We start from the raw sequence: 22,161 nt of genomic DNA, 5'->3' as shown, positions 1-22,161 counted from the left end.
AAGACGCAGTGTGAACAGTCTTTCTGATCACTCCGCAATTTAATAGAAGGAAATGTTTCCAGAACTCTTCTTATTCCCTACCAACAGTTCTCCCTCTCCCCCACCCTTCCCAACACACTTCACTGAGACTGCCTCTCCAGAGGTCACTGATGACCTTTCCATCATCAAGACCAAGCGACTCTACTGTGTTCTAATCTTTCTTGACCTCCCAGCCACCTTCCACACTGTGGCTTGCTCTGTCTTCCTTAAAATTCTATCAGCTCCTGGATTTGTTAGCACAGGACTCCTCTGGTTCAATCCTTACCTTCCTAACTTGTCCTTCTGAGACTCATACACCAGCTCTTCTTCCATCTCTCAAAGCTTCACTGTGGATGTCCCACACGGCTCCGCTGAGGGATACCTATACTCTTGCTTTTCACTTTTCCACCAAGCTCACTGCTCAGATCTGTACACATCTCCTTCAGCTACCAACTGTATGTGGGGGATTCCCAAATATACACCACCACCATCCTCCCCATCCCATCATTCAATTCTTATATCCGGCTTGGACAGGCTGAAACTGATGACTCAGGAAATCCTGAAATATTTCAAGATGAACTAATTGCAAGCCCCCCTCTCCCCCCACCATTTTAATGGATTGAAAACGAGGCAACTTCCATCTGCACTTTGAATAAACCTATGAATTGAGGACTTTTCGTTTTCCAAATTAATGTTGGTTTCTCCTTATGCAGGCTTGACGAATGACTGGGTCTGCTCAGCCCATATGAAGTAATTGCATAATTGAGGATTGAGTAATTATTGGGCTGCTGATGGGGAAACATAGAAGTAGAAATCACCCTCTGGATCAGTACTGAGTGCTCTCCTTGGCTTGATATCGACTCCCAGTTAGATGATTTACTTAGAGGGCTGGGCCAGGGGAAGGGCAGGAGCAGAGGCAGGGGACTCTGCAGAGTGGGAGAAGAAGAACAGGTGTGGGGCAAAGGGGGGAGCCAAACTGTTTAAAGGACAACTTCAGGACAACCTGGGGAGGAGAGAGAAGCAGAATTGAACCCCAGGAAGGGAGTACAACTGCAGGGGGAATGGGACAGTGCTTGAAACGGTGCTTTGCGTATAGTAAGCGCTTAACAATTACTATCATTATTATTATTTTAAGTCCTCAAAGGGACCACTGAGAGAGTGCGAGTACTGTCACGACCATGATAGGGAGAGGGTCTGGAGCAAGGAGCTACAGGCCAGGTAATTGCTGCTCATATTAATATTTGAGTATAACTGGAAAGAATTCCAACTGTGTGTTATCCAGAGCATTATGCATCCAGATGATAATGATGGCAGTGATGATATTTGTTGTGTGCTTACTGTGTGTCAAGCACTGTTCTGAGGCACGGGGGTAGATGCAAGTAACTCACACTAGGATACAAGATAGAAAAGAAAAACACCACAATTCCAGAAGTATCGATGTGAAAAACAAAGTGGGCCTTTATAGTTCAACTAAAACAAAAAATCGTTTACGCTTACTCCAGTCCCCCACTCTTCTGCCTCCCAACTATTCAAAGGAACTGTGAATTGGGAAGGTGAGAACATATTTGCTCATAAAAACTAATCCTGGTCTCTCTGTAGACATTTGTCATAATGTTGGACAATGTAAGCAAAAAGAATTATAATTTACATTATGAAAATCCCACAATAAATCCTGTAAATAATATATCTGAAAGCCGTGTCCTGCTCCAGCAGGATATTGCTTAGAGAGATTTTGTTTAAAACATTTATGTGGAGGCATATATTACAGTATATCATTTACTGGCTGGGAGCCATGCAATATGTGTCTTTAACAAAAACAATTACCTTGTAATATGAGCCCCTCTAGCATAATTATATAATAAATTCTTATTGGGAAAACTGGAAGTAGGCCAAGGCTTGTCCAAATATAGTGAATGTCAGAGCCAAATTTATTATCCTTAGCTATTAACAGGAGAAGGCAGGTTTTGTTTACCAAGCCTAATTCTCTCCTAATTACAGCCACTATAAAATAATTACTATCCATGGGATAACAACACAAGACAGAGTGACTAACAGAAGAAACTGCAGGGGGTTAGAAAAACAGAGTGCAATTCTGTGTCATTTTGAACAGCTTGTGTACTGCCATGAACAAATTAACGGACTTCATTAAGGAATTATGTTTAAGAGTGGCTTTGCAGTGAAGCAGCAAAGCAATTAATGCATCTTATTTGTCCTAGACTGAGAAGTGGTTCAGTTTGAGACAGCAACTTAATTTTTTTTTTTGATGTATCAGGTTCAATAGGATGCAGCCACATTACTGGGCGAGATGGTTAATGAGTAGCGGAAAAAGACTCTATTTTGGACAAATGATATCCAGCCCCTTGTTAACTTGCTTTGCCTTTATGAGCAGATTTCTTACCTCGCCGATTTTAATAATCTACTAAAGACTAATACCAAACTTTTATCTTCTTTCTTTTGCACAGCCCAACATATGTTCTTAGTGCTCTCCAATTAAACTTTTTGATGAAAGGTAGAGGTATTCAGGGAAGAAAAGGACTATTTTTAAAATCTATTTGAGCCACACAACCAGGAGCTTGCTATATTATTTCAATATTTCATATTTGCTTTCCCCACAAATCAAAGAGGAATATTATCTAGTTGAAGCATGATACTTCATTAAATCCACAATGTTTCCCATTCCCAGATTCCCTAACCTCTTCCATCTCATCACACAACCCCAGAGGTGCAAAAGAGACCTAGCTCTAGGTATCGGCACAATTACAGCACTATATATGCATTCAGAATTCCACCAGTACACAACATGTTCTCAGATAGAATAGGTGAGAGGTCACGTTTTTTTTCCTCTGTGGAGGGCCACTTCATCCTGAAGCAGGGCAAACTCTCCTATTTTGGTGACTTAGTAGAAACTGGCAAACTCAGCACACTTGGGGAGTCTGTTTTAGATACTCATTTTAATGGGCCTCCAGATGGTCACATAAAAGCAAAAGGATTATTATAGCTACCCCCGGCCGTGCCATTATAGATAAAGGTATATCAGACTTTCCTTTGCAAACCCTTTTTTGGAGGGATTTATAACTTGATCATGAAAACCCTTTTCATACCAAAAGTGAGTAAAGACCTTCTAAATCCAGAGACCATCTTTTAATTTTATTTATTTTATCCGTAAATCTGGGCCTCTTCAAATCAATTTAGTCCCTCTTTTTTTTTCTTTCTACGAGTTGATTGAAATGGAGCACAAAGCAGCGTTCTGCCCAATACTTCGTTTATGTGCCTTATTCAAAAAATAATTCTTTTTATTCCTCCAGACACTGACCGTGATTGTCCCTGTGACTTTGTGTTGAATGAAAATTCAAGGGGCAGGAACTGAAGTGAAGACTTGAGCAAATGGTAAAGGAATATAGACAGCAGCTTTTACATAGAAATAATGATTTACATTTACATGATTCTCTTCTTTGCATCTGGAATGCCATCACTTTTGGGATAGAAGGGTGTGGCTAGTTAGCATAAAGAATTATCATACAAAATTAAATTGGGAGGAGAGACTTGGACCATGGATTTTTAAGGACATGGACCCAAACCCTAAATCATACTCAAATGTGTTTATCTCCTAAGAAGGAAGCTGAGTTATCTCATATTGTGAGTGTTGAAATTCAGTAGTGTGCTCACTGGGAGAGGTGGCGGCATGCCTACGGTTGGCTTTAAGGCTTTTGGGAGAAGCAGATGGTGCTGGATTCCAGTCTGCGGTACAAACAAATGTAACTTGCCTCTTTTCATTCATTTTTGAAATGTCGGTTGAATTGGGGCCACTTGTAATTATGATCTATTCATGCTGGGTACCTAGTTTTTGCCTCCTTGCAGATTCTCCTCCACCTCTGGGTTGGAAGTTGTCACCTCACACGGGCATGAAGGGGAGCACTGAAACTTTCAAGTACACATTCCCAATGAGCTTAACTTTGAAAGAACAATAGATTGGCGTGGGATATCATAAAGGAACCTGGCACCGTATTGTCAATGACTCAGATACTTAAAGATCCAGTTTCTGCGCTAATATGTCTTGCGCCGGCTTCTCCAGCTCAGTACATTCCTGCCTTGTATCAGAAACTGGCAAAATGCATCATGTCAATCTAAACCCCTTACCTATCTTTTAGAGCCTTGGCTTTGTTTTCCAATGCAGGGCCCCTTCCGCGTATCAGAAAATAAACTCTTCATTTCTCAATGTTTCAAGAGCCCCAAACCTCAAACTTAGGCTGGAAGTGTTGAGTCATGGTCATTAAAATCCTTTTGCTGGAAGTTCATATGTGGCATGTTGGGTATTGAAAATTTTTTTCCTGTAATAGACAACAATAGGGTAAATTAAATAGAGCTTGGCAGCAGTCTCCCCTGGCAACATTTACACTGACTTCTTCTCAGAATGTACCCCCTTTCAGGGTAACTATTCATCTTACTGCACTATTCTCCTTTCTCTCCTGGAGTGTCTATAATTTTTTTGGCCTCCCTGTGAATACTTTCTTCTTTGAAAGCTATCAGACCTACCTCACAACACTAAATCCCACCTTATCAACTCATCCTCTTTGCTGTGGCTTTTTTTTTTTTCTTCTATGTTTTTTCTTTTTTTACCTATTTTTGTGATGGGAGACACGTGACACAGGAAACACTGGCACAGCTTAAAGCTACTGACACCACAGTTTCCAGTAATTTAGTAAGATTTTTTTTATGCACCTCTTTTACTTCAGTGAAGAGTAAAAAACCTTATAGTCAAATGTGGGTGCCTACCGGCCACTTCATTTTTAACAAGAAGTAAAGGTATTTATTGCATGTTTGCTCGAGAAAGTCCATCAGAAGCACAAAACCTAATCTTTGGCCATGAGGAGATTTCAGTGTAATAGGATTGTATGCAGCCTTCAAAGCAACCGTCTTTACCATTGTGTGCATTAAAAGGAGGAAAAGTTGAAGGAATGTCCACACTGACTGGAAATCTCAGAATATTTCCCTCTGAGAGGTGTCAGATGTATCACCCAAATTTTAAACTAGCTCTGAAGTCACCCTTGCACGTAAGATATTTAAAAAGTGGTTTCAGGCTGCTGCAAATTAACCTTGGAACCAAGAGATCTCAGACAGGCAATTGTACTTATTGAGCATTTACTGTGTGCAGAACACTGTATTTGAGCACTTGAAAGAGTACAATATAACAATCCCATTCCCTTCCCATAAGAAGCTTAATTTAGCGATCTCTATTTGGAATCAAAGGGAAGTGTGTTTTGAATGTAAATAAGTGACTTTTTGGCATCTTTAGTATATGAATCTCTAGTAATCTCTAGGATTTGAACTATTCTCACCATCCGAATTTTATTATTGGAATGTGTATGCTGCTGTATGTATTTGAGAGGCGTGTATTCCATATACTCTCCAAATGGATAAGTGCTGCATGGTTAGTGGATAGAGCACTCACCTGGGAGTCAGAAGTCATAAGTTCTAATCCCGGCTCCCCCAGTTGTCTGTTGTGTGACCTTGCACAAGTCACTTCACTTCTCTGGGCCTCAGTTCCCTCACCTATAAAATGGGGATTGAGACTGTGAGCCCCATGGGATGGAGATTGTGTCCAACACAATTTGCTCCTGTCCACCCCAGACCTTAGTACACTGCCTGGCATATAATAAGTGCCTAACAAATGCCATAATTATGGAGAAGCAGAGTGGTTTAGCAGCAAGAGCTTGGGCTTGGGAGTCAGAGGACGTGGGTTCCAATCCAATTCCAATCCAATCCAATCCAAGTGATTCTGCCACTTGTCTGCTCTGTGACCTTGGGCAAGTCATTTAACTTCTCTGTGCATCAGTTCTCTCATCGGTAAATGGAGATTAAGACTGTGAGTCCCACGTAGGACAATCTGATGACCTTGTATTCTACCCCAGTGCTTGCCACATAGTAAGCGCTTAGCCAACACCATCATTGTTATCCCTGTACCAGATAGGGTGGCTTGGGCCTTCTGTATCCTCTATGGCAACCTTTACATATTCTTCTGAGTATACTGTTGCAGCTGAGAAGACAAATCAGTTGTGAGGCCCTGGCCTCCTGCTACCAGAGAAGGAGAAAGAAAAATCGATATTCAAGGGCATTGGATTTGGGTATCCACTTTCTCTTTTGGGTAGAAAGCAGGATACCACCATATCTGCCCACCAAAGCAAATTGAATCACTTATTGCATTTGGTTCTCTTTTGCAACAGATGAAACAAGCAAAGCTCTGATAGCACACGGGCGATAGCCTTACGATTATGAGTGGGAGCCTAGCACCGGTTCTTTTGGGAAGTATTACCTGGGCAGGGTGACTGGCACGGACAAGTGCTGTTACCTACCACCTTCCAAGGCTCAAGACTCCCCTAATTGGTTGACTGGTAGTAGCTGTCACGAATAAGGGATAGTAAGATTTTTTTTTTTAATGGGAAAAAAACTAATTCAGTTTGATGCTTCATGGGGACAAGTTTATCCCCATGCCAACCAAATAACATTAGATGTAATTGAGTTGAGTAGGGTCATGGACCACTAATGCTGGATATGAACCTGCTCCAGAAATCCTGATGAAATGATTTCCACCCCACTTAGAGAGGATTTCAGGCTCTGAGGTCACAGAGCAGGCTGGGGTCCATACAGACTGGTGTTAGGTTACGGCACTACTAGCAGTAGCTTAGTGGCTAGACCATGGGCCTGGGAGTTAGAAGGACCTGGGTTCTAATTCCAGCTATGCCATACGTCTGCTGCGTGACCCTTGGGTAAATCACTTGACTTCTCTGTGCCTCAGTTCTCATCTGTAAAATGGGCATCAACTGTGAGCCCCCTGTGGGACAGGTTAATACAACCTGATTAACTTGCAAATACGAGTTAATCAGCGCTTAGAACAGTATTGGGCACGTAGTAAGTGCTTAATAAGTACCATTATTATTAAATTGTGGTTTCTTGGCCCAGATAGAAGGCACCATACCATGATGAAAAGCCAGCCAAGAAAGCCCTGCTTTGCATAATTTTCCCCCAAATGTTTCTCTCATTTGGTGCTGAATTGGAACAATGCTCAGTTTAATGATGAACCATCCCACAATCACACAACATAAGAGTGTAAAAGCAAGAAAAAGGCAAATTCCATGAAATCCTTTTTTAATGAGTCACTTGGTTGTCACTAGACTAGATCTGGCCATACTACTTTTCCTATGGCAGTTTCATGAAATGCTCCATCCAATCAGTCTTCTCGCCCCTCAGAGTAGACAGAAGCAAGGTGGGTCAAAGAACAAACAATCATTCTCCATCATTTCACTCCCAGAAATCAGAGTGGTCTAGAAAAGCAGCATTGTCTAGAGGGTAGAGCATGGGCCCAGAAGTCAGAATGCCCTGGGTTCGAGTTCTGACTTCACTACTTGTCTGTTGAGACCTCGGGCCAGTCACTTAAGTTCTGTTTGCCTCAGTTACCTCGTCTGTAAAATGGGGATTAAGACTGTGAACCCCATGAGGGATATGCACTGTGTCCAACCTTATTAGCTTTAATCTACCCCAGCACTTAATGCAGTGCCTGGTACATAATAAGCCCTCAACAAATACCATAAAAATCAGGGTACTTATGGGTTCAAACAAAACAGTGAAGTAGTTATCCTTATTCATACAATATGTAAGTGCCTCTCTGATGTTCTAGCCTCAATCTGTGTGCTTAATCAAAGTATGCGTAGGTAGCAAAAGAATATTTATCTCAGTATATGTATGTGTATTGATGCTGCTCATTATGTGAGATTGAAGAGCATGAGCCTTTCCAAAACTGTTTTGCCACTGTTAGAAGGAACGCCCAAGTAACACTAATGTGGCAGATGCTAGTTATATCTAGAGCTATTCATTTCATAAAAGACCACTGAGCTTAGGGCTGGGCTCTGAAGGAGATTGAATACTGTCCTCACAGCAAAATTGATCGTGGTGTAATCTTTAGTTAGTAACTTTGAAGAATGTAGTCACTAATTACTCAATAATTATCATAAATCACTGACTATCAGTTATGAAGCTGCTATAGGATTGGTAATGGTTCAGTACTATTATGTGGGTTTAGATAAGCTTCTAGATCAATGTAATCATTGAAGAAAAGGACGAGCTGAGCACAGATTTGGAAAGACAAAGATATCCCATCTATGGTGATATTCTTGACATCGCTTATTTAAAATGCGCCAAGCCTTTAGTTCTGTACATATGGCTAATCGTTTCATCCTCGCATAGAACAATGCATGCTTATTGCTCTTAGCTCTGCTCTACAGAAATGCAGAAGTGGAGTTTGGCAGTGTAAGGACACAGCTGTACCCTGCAGGTACAATAAAAGAGTCCTTAAGAAGGTCTTGAATCTGGGTCCTGACACGTTTCAAAATGAAAGTCAATACACAACCGCAAACCACCCCTCCAAGGATAACAAATGAGAAATTCTGAAGACCGTTAAGTGCTCGGCAAATTTTCACTGTGGATCAGCACAAAGGTAGTCAGCACAGGTGTTCCAGTAATTGTGATTCATTGGGAAAATCCCCAGTGTTCAATGGTCCTACGCTCACTTTCTTCAAAGCGGTGGTCTAGAGTGAGTGCACTAAACAGGATGATATTAGGCTTTGCTGATGCTCAGGTGAAGGGTCTGTCAAAAGGAATTGCCAATCTTTAAAAAAAAAAATCTTTAAGCAATTTACAGTTTTAAGGTGAGAATGAATAGTCATTAGATTCAGTGAATGAAGACAATGCAGGTTGAATGTTACAGGCATTGAATAGTCTGGAAATGGCTGATGTTTTTTATTAGGATAGAAGAGTCCAAAGCAGGGAAGGAAATACCTTCTTCTCTTTTTCCCTACCTGATCTTCGATCCATATAACTTACTATCATTGCTTTGTAAAATGGGGCATGTCACTTGTCAGCTTGACATCAGGATACTAAAGAGTATCTCTTTATGTAGATCTTAGCAATGTTAGGACCAATAGTAGGCTGCCAATCTACATAAGATTTTAATTTGAATTCGATGGGGAAGAAGGGGGGAAAAGCACATCCTGTCATCAGCAGGGCATATCTTTGATTTGTTTTTACAGTCTTGGTTGACAGGAACTGTTTGGAGGTATCAATTTTATTAACATCTACTAAGTCCTGGATGCAAGTACTGTATGACATCCCAAATGTACAGAAAATAGAGCTCCAAAATGAATTAGGAACAGCAAAATTTTTATTGGCCAATAATATTTTCACCCACACTTCCATTAACAGTAGCTGAGTCTGCCCAGAATAAGCCTAATGTCAATTTGAAAAAGAAAATTACAGCTTTTTAGCAGTCCTAATGAAAACTGCCTCATTAGCTGGCTAAAGATAAGGGATTTACAACCACTACTTTTGGCCACAATTCATTCCAGAAGGAATGAAAAGCATTAGCATGGGACTTTACAAACAGGGATTTCTTCCTGTAAACTTGAATTTCCATGTATGTAACCTGATATTACAGATTATGTGGGCAGTTCTGTGCTACATTTCCTCACCTCACTGCCATCCTTTCTGATGGCTGGAATTTGGGTGTTATTCTGTGCAGAGCACTGTACTGAGTGTTTAGGAGAGTACAGTGGATTCATAGATATGATTCCTCCCCGCCGCAAAGCTTTATAATCTAGTAGGAAGCAAGCACTGAAATGATAGGGGGGAGCAGTCAACTATAAAAATATGCCCACAAGTGATAGGGTAAATTGGGAGGTGTCTACCCAAGTCCCTGTGTGACATGGGAGTGCTAAAGTGGCAATAGAGGAGAGTAGTTTGAGATGAGAGTTTATCAGGTAAAGCCTCCTGGAGGCAGTGTGATTTCTAGAAGCAGCATAGCACAGGTGATAGAACATGGGCCTAGGAGTCAGAAGATGATGGGTTCTAATCCCAGCTCTTCCATTTATCTGCTGTGTGGCCTTGGGCAAGTCACTTCACTTCCCTGTGCCTCACTTACCTCATCTGTAAAATGGGGAGTGAGACTGTGAGCCCCACGTGGGACAGGGACTATGTCCAACCTGATTTGCTTGTAATGATGATAATGATGGTATTTGTTAAGTGCTTACTATGTGCCAAGCACTTCTGTAAGTACTGGAGTAGATACAAGGTAATCAGGTTGTCCCATGTGGGGCTCACAGTCTTAATCCCCATTTTACAAATGAGGTACTTGAGGCACAGAGAAGCAAAATGACTCTCCCAAAGTCACACAGCTCACAAGTGGCTGAGCCGGGATTAGAACCCATGATCTCTGACTCCAAAGCATGTGCTCTTTCCACTAAGCCATGCTACTTAGCATACTCACCCCAGCGATCAGTACAGTGCCTGGCATATAGTAAGCATTTAAAAAATACCACAGTTATGATTATTAGAAGTTCTTTGAAGATGGGGAGACCAGTGTTTTGCCAGATGTGATACAGGAGGGAGTCCCAGGCAGAAGAAAGGGTGTAAGCAAGAGGTTAGCAACCAAAAAGTGGAGAATGAGGTACATTTGAGTAGATTGATTTAAGAGGAGCAGAAGGTGGGAACAAGAGTGTAGTAGGAAAAAAATGAGATTAAGTAGGGGAGGGAGAGAACTGATGGAGAACCTTAAAGCAATAGTCAGGAGTTTGTTTGATGCAAAGAGGAATGGGCACCCGCTAGAGGTGTTTGAGGAGTGAGGAGATGTGTGCAAAACAATTTTTGAGAAAAATGTCAAGGTCTTCTCCCAGGCTCACAGACTGATGGGGAGATTGGGACTGTTATCTGTCTAGTTGTGGTAACTGGAACAAATTCAATATTAACTGGCTCTACCATTAAGTGGCATGACCAGTACTAAAGAATGGTGGGTACCCCATTTTACGATGCCAGTCCCTAGCTTAACACACCCAAAAAGGATCTCTACCAAAGCTTGCATATACCCTTACTGAACATATTGCTAGGTTTACATTTGACCCTCTCCATAGCCATTGCGTTCCTCTCCACAGTCCTTTGATTGATGGGCGTTGCTTCCAGGCCATGGGATTTGGCAGCAGTATTTGAGAGGTAAAGGTGGTTGGCTGCTTATAAAATAAAATTCCAAGACAAGAAGACATCCACTGCTATATCTGTTTTCCCCAGAAAAGGCAGCATGGACTAGAGCATGAGCCAGGGAGTCGGAATGATTGGTTTCTAATCCCACCTCCACCACTTATCCGCTGTGTGACCTCAGCCAAGTCACTTAACTTCTTGGGGTCTCAGTCACCTCATCTGTGAAGTGGGGATTCTATGAGCCCCATGTGGGACATGGACTGTGTTCAACCTGATTTAGCTTAGTAGAGTGCCTGGTGCATAGTAAGTGCTTAGCAAATATCATTAAAAAGAAGGGCAGACCAGCCTAGTGACAATCTACTTTAGTATAATCAGGTTGTGCCTAAACCAGACAATCCCTCCCAGCATTGAGTTAACGCCGAAGATCAGTTTGGCCCTATGCAGGCAGATTGGGATGAAATGTAAATTTTCTTAGTGGAAAATGCAGTTCAAATAACACACCTCCTCCTTTGGGCAGATTTGGACCAGTGTGGAGGACGTAAACCATCTAATGCCAAAAAGTTATACAGTACTGATACTTAGAAAATGCTACTCTTGATTTTAATCAAACCTTTATTGATCATTGAGGGTCATCATTTTAGTTTCAACTTCTTTTCTGTTTACACTGCTGAATTGTGCTAATGCTCTGTGGTTCCAAATAATGGGGATTTGGAAGCTCAACTCGTTTGAAATTTATCACAGATGCGGTAGGTCAACTTTCTTTAACTCTCAAGTGCATTGTTCGTTTATAATTTGTCGAAGTGCTCTTTGCACCCAGTGCTAAAATCCTGCCACATAAGGAACGAAACGGAAAAGCTGAGGATATTTTTCTGATGTTTTTGTGATCCTTCCCTAAAATGCTCCCGGAATGGAGGAATCGAGAAATGCAGTGGAGGTAGAAATGCAGTGCTTGGTTCAGTCTGTGAGAAGCTGCATACAGGATGTGATCATTGGGTTTTTGCAACCCCTTTATCTGATGGTTCTTAAAAACAGAATGGGCTGGCTGAAGGGAAGACTTGCTTAAAGGACCTCTTGCTATCTCTTCCAGGTCTGTGATTAATTCTATGATTCATCATATGGAGAGGCAGTGGGAAACAAAATTCATCCAATTCTAGGAACAGATTGTGTCCTCAGGTGGACTTCCGTCTTAGAGTGATACTGCATTCTTTCCTCAGACCAACCCCGTATTAATGTGAAGTGGGCCCTATTTATGCTAAAGTGGGATGAGTTTCTGTATCGGGTGGAGGGGGAGAAGTGTTTTTCCTTCTGACTCGAAATGTTTACCCAGTCGGCTGGCCACAATTGTCATAATTCATTTTTCTGAGTAGACTGAAGAGCTTTCAGAGAAAATGTGCGCAGCTGCAATATATAAATTCCTTCACTTTTAGGACCCTCTCAGTCTCAAGTTGTCTTGGATTCTGTAAACTGATAAACAAAAATGATTTATTGTAAAATACATATAAGTAAAGAAATGTCCTCTGAGAATTCAGTAATTGTTTTCATTTTCTTTCCCAGTGCCAGTGATATAATAAAATGCTAATAGATGCAAATTATGCACGATCCTTAATGCATACTAAAGAGAGACCATTTAAAAACCAGGTAGCTTTGCTAATAGGAGTTTTTTTTTCTTTTCTTTCTAAATCTTGGACTAAACCGGCAGATGTAGTGTATCTCTTTGGTGGAGGGGGTTTTTCTATTCCGTGACCCAACCCCAAACTGCAGTAGCTCTCCGTTCCTGCAGGAGAAAGAGAAAACAGAACTATCTCTGACTCCAAAGTGAATCCACAAGGAAATCTCAGAAAGAAAAACAAACATCAGCCCAATAGGATAGCCACTGTGACTTGAAGAACAGAAAATTGAAATACATGAAAAATCAATGAGGTAATAATTAAATTGTGAGGCCCACCATACTGCAGCCAAAGCACTTCATGCATTCGTTAATGGAGACGGGCAACAGGGGTAATCGGCAGTTAAAAGCGAGCCGAGAACTGCTGTCATCTTGAAGCTAATTTCACGATCAGACTCTTTAAAAACACATACCTGCTACGGTATATAGAGATATTTATAGGAGGTTAAAGATACAAATTAAAGTCCAGGAGACTATACATTCCTGATTACCCAGCATTCTTAAATCAGTCCTCTTCTCAGTCTCGCACCTGGGGCCTCAGCTGCAGCGTAGCTGTCATTTACGCTATCCATAGCACAGGATTGATGACAGTCATTCGCTGATGAAGCTGTATACATCATTTCTGTCCGGGCTGCACTGGCCAGATGGACCCTGACCATCCATCGCCTGTCAGGGACGCATCTGTTCACACTGCTGCTAGGGGTACTAACAAGTCATTGGCTTTCCAAAAGGACAGTGTCAGCTGGATAGGGCGCAACATAAAAACTGTTGTTATTGTTGGAGTTTGTGGGTCGTTTTTTTTGTGTTTGTGGGGTTTTTTTCCAATAGAGGTAGCTGCTCCCCCCCCGCCCCCCCAAAAAGAGGACAATGCCTACAAACGTTTCAAAAGTGAAGTCAAGCGTTTCCAGAAACACTCTTTTGTTGAGAAATCAAGTTTTTGATGTTTATGAACTTAGGCCATAGGGGAAAATGGTCCGAGTGATCAAATGATTACAGGCGGATATCAGGTGTTTTGGCGTGCCCCTATGAACCTGGTCGTTTTTAAGTACTTTCGAAATGTTTAAAATTTTATCTTGAGCTTGAGCCAAAATGAAAGTTCAGTCAAAGACCATTTTGTTGTTCAACTTGGGTAGGAGGATGCATTCTTTAGTTTATTAGGAAGTGAGAGTGAGCTAGGGGTAGTTTCCAAGAGTTCTCGAGTTTGTTACTGCATCCCCCAGACCCTTTCTCCCCGAACCTTCTCAGCCCTCCCTCACGCGCCACCCGGGACTACCTGAAGTGAAGAAGGCCCCGTTGTGGCTATCGTAACACCTGTTGTTGGCAGTGTAGGCTCCTTCTTAGTCCCACCACAAGGAGCAGGATAATGTTTGAATATGTGGAAAGAGCTTGGAATTCGAGTCAGGAGACCTGGGTTCTAATCCTGATCTGCCATTTGCCTGCTGGGTGACCTGGAACAAGTTGCTTAGTTTATTCGCACCTCAGTTCTCTCATCTTAAAATGGAGTTTAGATATGTGTTTTCCCTTACTCTTGTGTTTATGTTTGCTATCTTTCTGTGATTATTTCCCACATCAGTGAAAACTCCCCAAAGGTAGGGATCACGTTTCCAACTTGGAAGTTTGCTTCCAATCATCCAGTGTAGTGCTCTGCATACAGCCTAACTTAAGGAGGAAATGGTGGATGGGAAGTGAAGATGTCCTGGTTTTAGTCCTGGCTCTGTACTTGCATGCTGTGTGACTTTGGGTAATTCACTTAACTTCTCTGTACATTGATTTCCTCCTCTGTAAAGTAGGTATTAAATCCCTGGTCTCTCTCTTAGGCTGTGATCCCCAGGCACTCTAATAAATATCATTATTGCTATGAGAGACTCAAAAATTCCTGATAGTGGGGTTTATAGCCAGATTACTAGCTTTTTCTACACTGCCAATCTCTGGTTTATTAACTATTGCTGATCAAGATGTGAGATGAAACGGAAAGTTTGCCTAAGTGTGCGGTGGCAGCATGGAAGTGATTTGTGATTGGCGATCCCTTTTTCAAGTTCATTGATAGTGGGCCAAGGACCCTGTCTCCTGCCATGTATAGCACCAGGAGATGATTGTTAGGAGGAGACCCCCAAGATCTGGGATTCAGGTCCCAAGGTTGAAGCCTTTTCCAGGCCCGCTTAACTCCTCTTTCTTAATAGTCAAGTCATTGTGGGCCGAGGTTTGATTCTGCAGGACCAAACTAGAATTGAGCAGAGCTGTGGTGACAAGAAAAATGAGACTATACCGGAGTCCATTCACCTGAAATTCTCAGCCACTCAGTGTTCCCGAGACTGGCAGGCCATTCTAGCTGAATTTGGCTGAATGAAACTTAAGGGTTCATTGTTTGGGTTAAAGGTGCCAGAATGAAGGGGAAGCTGAGAGAGGGCCCAGTGAGTTTGAGGTAGTGGATTCAGCCAATGCAAATCATCCAGGGGCTGAACTGACCTGGATTTTCCTCACCTGGATGGTCTGCATTGTAAACCCGCCTGACCTGCCAAAACCTCTGTTCCATCTCAACTTTAATCACAGTTTTGCAACCAAAGATAAATAGGGTTGGGGCAGTGGGAGGGGGAAGAAAGTGGGGATAGAAACAGTCAGACAGACATACACACACAAGGTTAGGGCTTCCCTATCAGCTATATATGAATAAATACACTTTGCTGATAAATGCTGCAATTTTGCTTCCTTAGCCACTCTCTTGTGGATGTCTTTAATGATGACATTTAAGTGTGTACTATGTACCAAGCACTGTACTAAAAGCTGGGTTGAGAGTTAATCAGTTGGACACAGTCCCTGACCCACATGGGGCTCACTGTCTGAGTGGGAGGGAGAACAGACATTGAATCCCCATTTTACATGAGGAAACCAAAGTCCAGAGAAGTTAAGGGATTTGCCCAAGACCACACAGGGGGTGAGTGACAGAGTAAGGAGTAGAACCTAGGTCCTGAGTCCTAGGTCTTTGTCCTTTCTGCTGGGCCACACTGTTTCCTTACCACACTAAATGAATCTCTGAGCTTTCATTGACTTGTGCTGTATGTGTTGTGTGTTTTCTCATATTTCCCAGAATTGGACTGATATTTGTTAGCATTTCATCATGTAGGATCCAATGCCTAGGTCTAATTGCCTGCTCTTCACTTCTACTGAAATCTCCACTGTCGGGTAGGGATTGTCTCTATCTGTTGCCGAATGGTACTTTCCAAGCGCTTAGTACAGTGCTCTGCACACAGTAAGCGCTCAATAAATTCGATTGAATGAATGAATGAAGGCCAGTGTGACCCATCCCCTGAGTGCAATCTGGAGGTCAATTACAAAATTTGCATTCTGGAGATCAGCTTTCATCCCCAAAGGTAGTAATAATAATAATAATGTTGGTTTTTGTTAAGCGCTTACTATGTGCAGAGCACTGTTCTAAGCGCTGGGGTAGACACAGGGGAATCAGGTTGTCCCACGTGGGGCTCACAGTCTTAATCCCCATTTTACAGATGAGGTAACTGAGGCACAGAGAAGTAAAGTGACTTGCCCACAGTCACACAGCTGACAAGTGGCAGAGCTGGGATTTGAACTCATGACCCCTGACTCCAAAGCCCGTGCTCTTTCCACTGAGCCACGCTGAGCTCCAGGACAATCAATCAATGGCATTCATTGAGTACTTACCATCTGCAGAACACTGTACCTGGGAGAATACAACGCGGTAGAGTCGATAGACACGATCCCTACTTTCAAGGAGCTTACGGTCTCAGTGTGGTGTGCTTTGCTATGGTAGAACAGAGGTAGGTGAACTGCAGTATAACCATTTGACAGAAGTTAAATTTAAGACTGTCAAATGCACCTCTTTACCTTGGAAATAGAAATTTTCCGCCTTCTCTAGTTAGCAGTGGCCTAGCGGGGGCATCACGTTGGCACCAAGCTTGGGGAGTAGTTTCACCCCCAGGGTCTGCCCACAGCTTGGCAATTTCCATATGCCTGACACCCGGAGGACCCAGGTATCAGACCCACCTTAGGTTGCCGGTCCTTGGACCCCTCTGATATAAATGCTGCATGTGGACCAGCTACTTATTTATCCACACCGACCCGCCCAATTTACCTACCCTTTCTTCCTCATCTTTATAGCTGTTTTTCCTGTGTCTTCTATCTGTAAATTACTCGGTATTTGTCTCCCTGCTGGACTCTAAACGAGGCTCATATCTTCTGACTCAGTCGTAGTCACTTTAAGGACTCAGTACAGTGCCCTGCACAAAGTAGGCATTCAGTAAATGCTGTTAATGGTTTGGGAGTGGCCAGTGCCTAATATGGCCCAGAGGATGTTGGGGAAAATGTTCAGTTGCTCAGCTGGTTTGTCGCCTGTCTGGTATTGATCTGGTACTGCGACTTTATGCCAGATAGTTGCATTTTTAGCCCCTAAAGTCTTCCTCTGCCTTGTTTCCTGCCACCAGGTTCTGTAGCTCAGAAACGAGAGCTCTATAAATGGGGAAGACATGACTCTGGGGCAAAAACCCACTCAGTGACATGCTCAGTTTGGATCTGGTTTGGGTCCGGTTCTGGCCGATAAAGTGTTGGTTTGTTGTGATCCTTTGTGTAAGGTAATGTCAAATGACATTGTGCCTTCTGCTTGTGCAGTGATGAACCAGAGAATCGTTATCGTATCACATTATTACAATTTTTTTTATAAAATTGAAACTGGTATATAAATGTGCCAAGCACTGTATTAGCACTGGGTTAGATACAAATATTTATGGATCTTTTCAGGGACAGGCACAGTATGAACTCTTGTCATTCCCACAAGGTGAACACGTACTTGTTTTTTTTGATGCTTCAAAATGATTGTCTTTTTAAAATAAAAATTGGCTATTGGCAAAACATGTCCAGAATGCTTTGCTGCTGTTGCTGACTTGGCCTTGTACTCTGAACGTGTCACGTGTTTTTGTCCTCAGAGCTCGGGTCAAAGGTTCTGGACATCCAGCACAGCCTAGAAAAGCAGCGGGCTATTGGAGATGCGAGCCACTCAAACACAGCAGAGCTCAGTGTAGGCTGCAGATGGAAAGATAATCATCTGTCTGCTTTGCCCTTAGGCAAGTCACTTAACTCTGTGCCTCAGTTACTTCATCTGTAAAATAGGGATTAAGGCCATGAGCCCCAAGTGGGAAATGTCCAACCTATTTTGCACTTAGAACAGTGCCTGGCAAGTTCTTAACTCAACACTTAACAACTACATATTTAACAAACACCTTAAAAAAGAAGGGTATTCCAGAGGCTGCAGGATCTGGAACAGCCTGGCTCCGATTGGCTCCTTGGTTTCTGAGTTTGACAAGCAAGTAGCCATTCAGCAGACCCTCAGATGGAAGCCCAGGGTCTTCTGCTCTTCCAACATCCACTTCCCCACCCTTCCCTCTTCTGGGAAGTTCCCTCTAAAAATTGGAGGTCATTTTGCCGAAGTGGAGAAAAAGCTTTACAAGTTTCATATTTGTGAAAGGGTCATGTTTTTTTCCTATTTAAACAGTAGTATTCAGATTTGGGTCTGAAATTTTACCAATGCCTCTTACGACCATAAATATCTTTCCCTTACTTTTGGTTCTTCACTCTGCTTTGACAGTAACAGGGACATTATCGATAGAATAAGATCAGTGGAAATTAATCTTTCAGCCAGCTGTATTGCTTTGTATGCTGATTGTAATCTTCTTGAGGGCAAGAAAGGTGTGTGACTAATTTGCCAAGGATTTAGTACAGTGTTCTGTACAAGTAGATACTTAAAAGCTGCTGCTGGTAGAAAAGGAGAAAATAAGCTTCAGGTTCATAAGTATTTCTGGCAGAAGTTTAACAAACTACATCCTTGACTATGTAGTTTTTTGTTTATTTTTCTCTAATTGTACTTAAGTGTTTACTGTGTTCCAGCTACTGTACAGTACAGTCTGCTGGGGTAGATCAGTCAGTCATATTTGTTGAACACTTAGTTATAGAAATTCCTTGTTCCTCTTGGAGTTCATAGTCTAGGTAGGATGGAGAAGGATTTAATCCCCTTTTCACAGAAGAGTTCACTGAAGCACAGATAAGTGACTCATCCAAGGTCATACAACAGTAAAAGTGGCAGAGCTGGGGGTAGAACTCAGGTCCCCTGACTCCCGGGCCTGAGTTTTTTTCCCTTAGGCCATGCTGCTTTCCTATAGTTCCCACCTATGAGCCTTTCAGAGACAGTGACTTGTGGAGGAGTGTTTCTGACTTTACATCGACAGGGAGATTTTATATTCAAGGAGGGGTGGAGACATAAGTTGACCATTCAGTGAGCTGCCCTTGTCTTCCTTCCTCAACCATCAGTACAATAGAAGATAGTTCTGGATGAGAGAGAGGACACTTTGAAGGGTCTCTGGGATGCCCAAAGTTACGGTGGTTATAGTGAGTAGGGGGAGACTACCATGTTCTGAGCTCTATCTCTATTCTGATACCCTTTGCTATACCAGCTCCACTCTTTCATCCTCCAGGGATCTCAATTATCCCGTTCTCAAAATGGACTTGTGGGGCAAGATGCTATGGTCAACTTTCTTCATGATGAACTGTGGTCCACCTCATTGAATATCTTCAGTCTAGCAACATAGTCTTTGATATCATTGAATCAGGAGGGGTTGGCCTAGCCATGGCTTATGACTAAAGTGGAAAGAGTCACCACCTGCTTATGGAAACATTAACCGAGGTGTTTGCCCACTCTTTTTAATGGATTTCTTCGTTAGGTTTGGGATCTATCGATCGCTTTCTGAAGCTGTCCAGAAAATAGTTTGTTTTTAGGATTAGAGCTTTCCAATACCATAAAGAGATGGGGTAGACTTTCCTCTCTCCAACAATGATTGATATAGAAGCTCTGTAACATGGGACAGCAAAAAGGAACTGTTGTGGATCTTAATGACCGGAATACTTTTTTTTAAAGACTATGCAGTAAAAATCTCTGTGATTTCTAATTGACCTATAGAATTTTGTCATGGCTCACTGAGTATTATTTAATCTCCCCAGATTCCAGCGTGAACCACCATTGGACTACCCAAACAATGTCCTGTGTGTGCAACGACAGCAAAGGTTCCCAGATGACGGCCAAGAAAGAATGAAGGTAGGAAAGTGTAAATAGGGTTACTGTATGAATCGAGGGGAACGAAGGCGGGTGCATTCTGGAATCTCTTTCTTCCATCTCAGGTCCACTGGAGCAGTCTGGAAAGCTTTAGAAAACAGCTCAGGCATGGTCAGACTCTTGTGAAGAGTGGCTAGGGTGTCACCCACTGCTGTGAACTGTCAGGACACTGGGACCAATCTGTTAGATTCAAGTCGGCCTGTCTGCTGGGGGATGTCCAGCTGCCATTGGAAGCATAAAGATAGTACCTGGAAATGGTCTGGCAGCCAGTTTGGAACAATTCATTGGGTCAAGTTGAACAGTCGTTAGGGGAATGGCCACAGAGAGTGCTCTGCTGGAAGTGACCCAAAGGCTGGTGGGACCGATCTGCTGGGGAAGGTCCGGCAATCCACTGGGAGAAATCCATTGGAAGCTGTCCGGCAGTCCATTAAGAGCTGAGCATTGGATGCAGGCCAGAATCCTATTAGAATCATTCCATTAGGAGTGTTCCATCAGTCCATAAGGAGCATTTTTGTCAGCCTACTGGGAATAGTAAAGCAAACACGTTGGCATTTTGATGCAGGAGAGCACATCTTTAAGAAATTATAGGAATACTAAACCAATCAAAGGACCTGATGCTTTGTAAAATAAGTGGGTGTTACATCTAAAAAAAATCTAGATGTCTTAACATTACAACTTATTCTCTGCATCTAAATGGGTATTGTAAAATGAGTCTTCCGAAGATCATAGTGGTTCCTGATATTTGATACCTCCCAAGCAGTTTAATAGTAATTCTAAAAGGTATACAGAGAGCTGATAAATGTAATGGTAAAAATGATAATTTATAGATAAAGATTAAATTGAGTTGGCAAAAATATTTAGTATTGAAACAAAAAAATCCATGTATCGGTGGATTTCTTTTTAGCTTGATAGGCCTAGAGTGAACTGTTGTTTAGTCATGAATTAGACCTGATTTTTAAAAATTTTTTATGAAAACAAAAATGCTATTGATTTTAAATTTAGTTTATCAACAATAAGGAAAATTCATCTTCAGCACTTTCTGTTTGCCCTGGTTAGATTAATTTGTATTTATAAAACAACCAAGTTTGGATGAAAGTTCATCGTTTATGCTACTAATAAATATTCATACATCAGTTACTTGGGTAGCCAAATGAATGTCAAAGAAGCATTTTAAAAAACTAACAGTTCAGTTCCATCACATAACATTATTTTGTAATTTATATTTTGAGAGAGTTGAGATAATTACTATTCAATTCTAATTTGTCTTGGAAATTTATCAAACACGGATGTTTTCTATTTGAATTTGAAGTTAATTTTTTTTGAAAGAGCTATCTTATTCAGATGATATCTTGAACTAAAAAGAGAATCATGATTAGTGGTGTGCAGGAAGACAGTGGTATTTTCTTTCATCATTTGAGAAAGCAAAATGTGTAGACAAACTATGGAAAGATTGCTAAGATTTTCTTCTTTGCATTTTCAAATTACAGTTCCAAAATATGAGTTTTTCACTAATAATATTTGGACGACTAAAGTTTATGGGAAGGACAGAAGTAAGGCAAATGAGAAGAGTGAAACAAAGCAAGAAAACCAAGAGATTTTCTTGCGCAAGTAGAAAAAAGCCAACAGAACAGATACAGACAACTTTCATGCCCTTTGGTTAAAAAATAGAAATAGGATAAGGTCTGCTGGCAAGGGACTGTCTCTTCTGGCTGGATTCCCCAGCACTTTAAGGCTTTAACATAGCATATAGGTTATTTTATGTAAAAGCTGTTTACCCTTGGAAAATTGTGTTATGGAGATAATAATAGGGAAAAATTCACAATGCTTGCAAAACATGTATTGATATTTAATCATGCTGTTGTTTAAAAAGCTGATTCTATGGAATTTTACACAAATATTGGATTTTTCAGGTCCGATTCTAGACGTTTTCAAGGAATTTTTCATATTACTTTTTAAGTAACAGAATCAGAATAGCGTACGGTTCAATAGTCACTCGCAGTCTGTTTAAAACCTCAGGAGCTGAGTTCAGCTTTGTTTCTCTTTGAAGCTCTGGGCTTTTCCCCTCTTCCAGACCCCATCCATTGAAATGCTCTTAACTCTGTCGTCATGCTGGAGAATGATCACTTATAATTCCCAAAGGAAACTTCATTCTTTCCAGGAAAAAATGTTCTTTAATCAATGAATATCCCTTTTTAAAACCTAGAAAATTCTCGTGTCTTCCATTCAGTCTTACCAAATATTGCACTCCTGCTTTCACTTTACCAGTCTCAACTTCTCAAATCCAGAAAATGGGAACCTAATCAGAACGACAGACACCCCCCCCCCCCGACCA

The 22,161-nt window shown here is 41.7% G+C and overlaps 1 long non-coding RNA gene across 2 annotated transcripts in view; it reads left to right on the top strand.

The window, feature by feature from the left end:
• Positions 1-21,621, top strand: part of LOC120638615 — a 75,841-nt gene extending 54,220 nt beyond the window's left edge. The window contains exons 2-4 of one of the 2 annotated variants that reach the window (XR_005660366.1): positions 3,324-3,405; positions 19,718-19,811; positions 19,895-21,621. This is a non-coding gene — a long non-coding RNA (uncharacterized LOC120638615). The remainder of the gene's footprint in view (positions 1-3,323; positions 3,406-19,717; positions 19,812-19,894) is intronic. The other variant, XR_005660365.1, reaches the window with a different exon arrangement.
• The last annotated feature ends 540 nt before the right edge of the window (positions 21,622-22,161 follow it).

This window comes from Ornithorhynchus anatinus, chromosome 9 (assembly GCF_004115215.2).
Source record: "Ornithorhynchus anatinus isolate Pmale09 chromosome 9, mOrnAna1.pri.v4, whole genome shotgun sequence".
Lineage (NCBI taxonomy): Eukaryota > Metazoa > Chordata > Mammalia > Monotremata > Ornithorhynchidae > Ornithorhynchus > Ornithorhynchus anatinus.
Note: the sequence above shows the minus strand (reverse complement) of the source record. Positions and strands in the feature narration are given on the sequence as shown.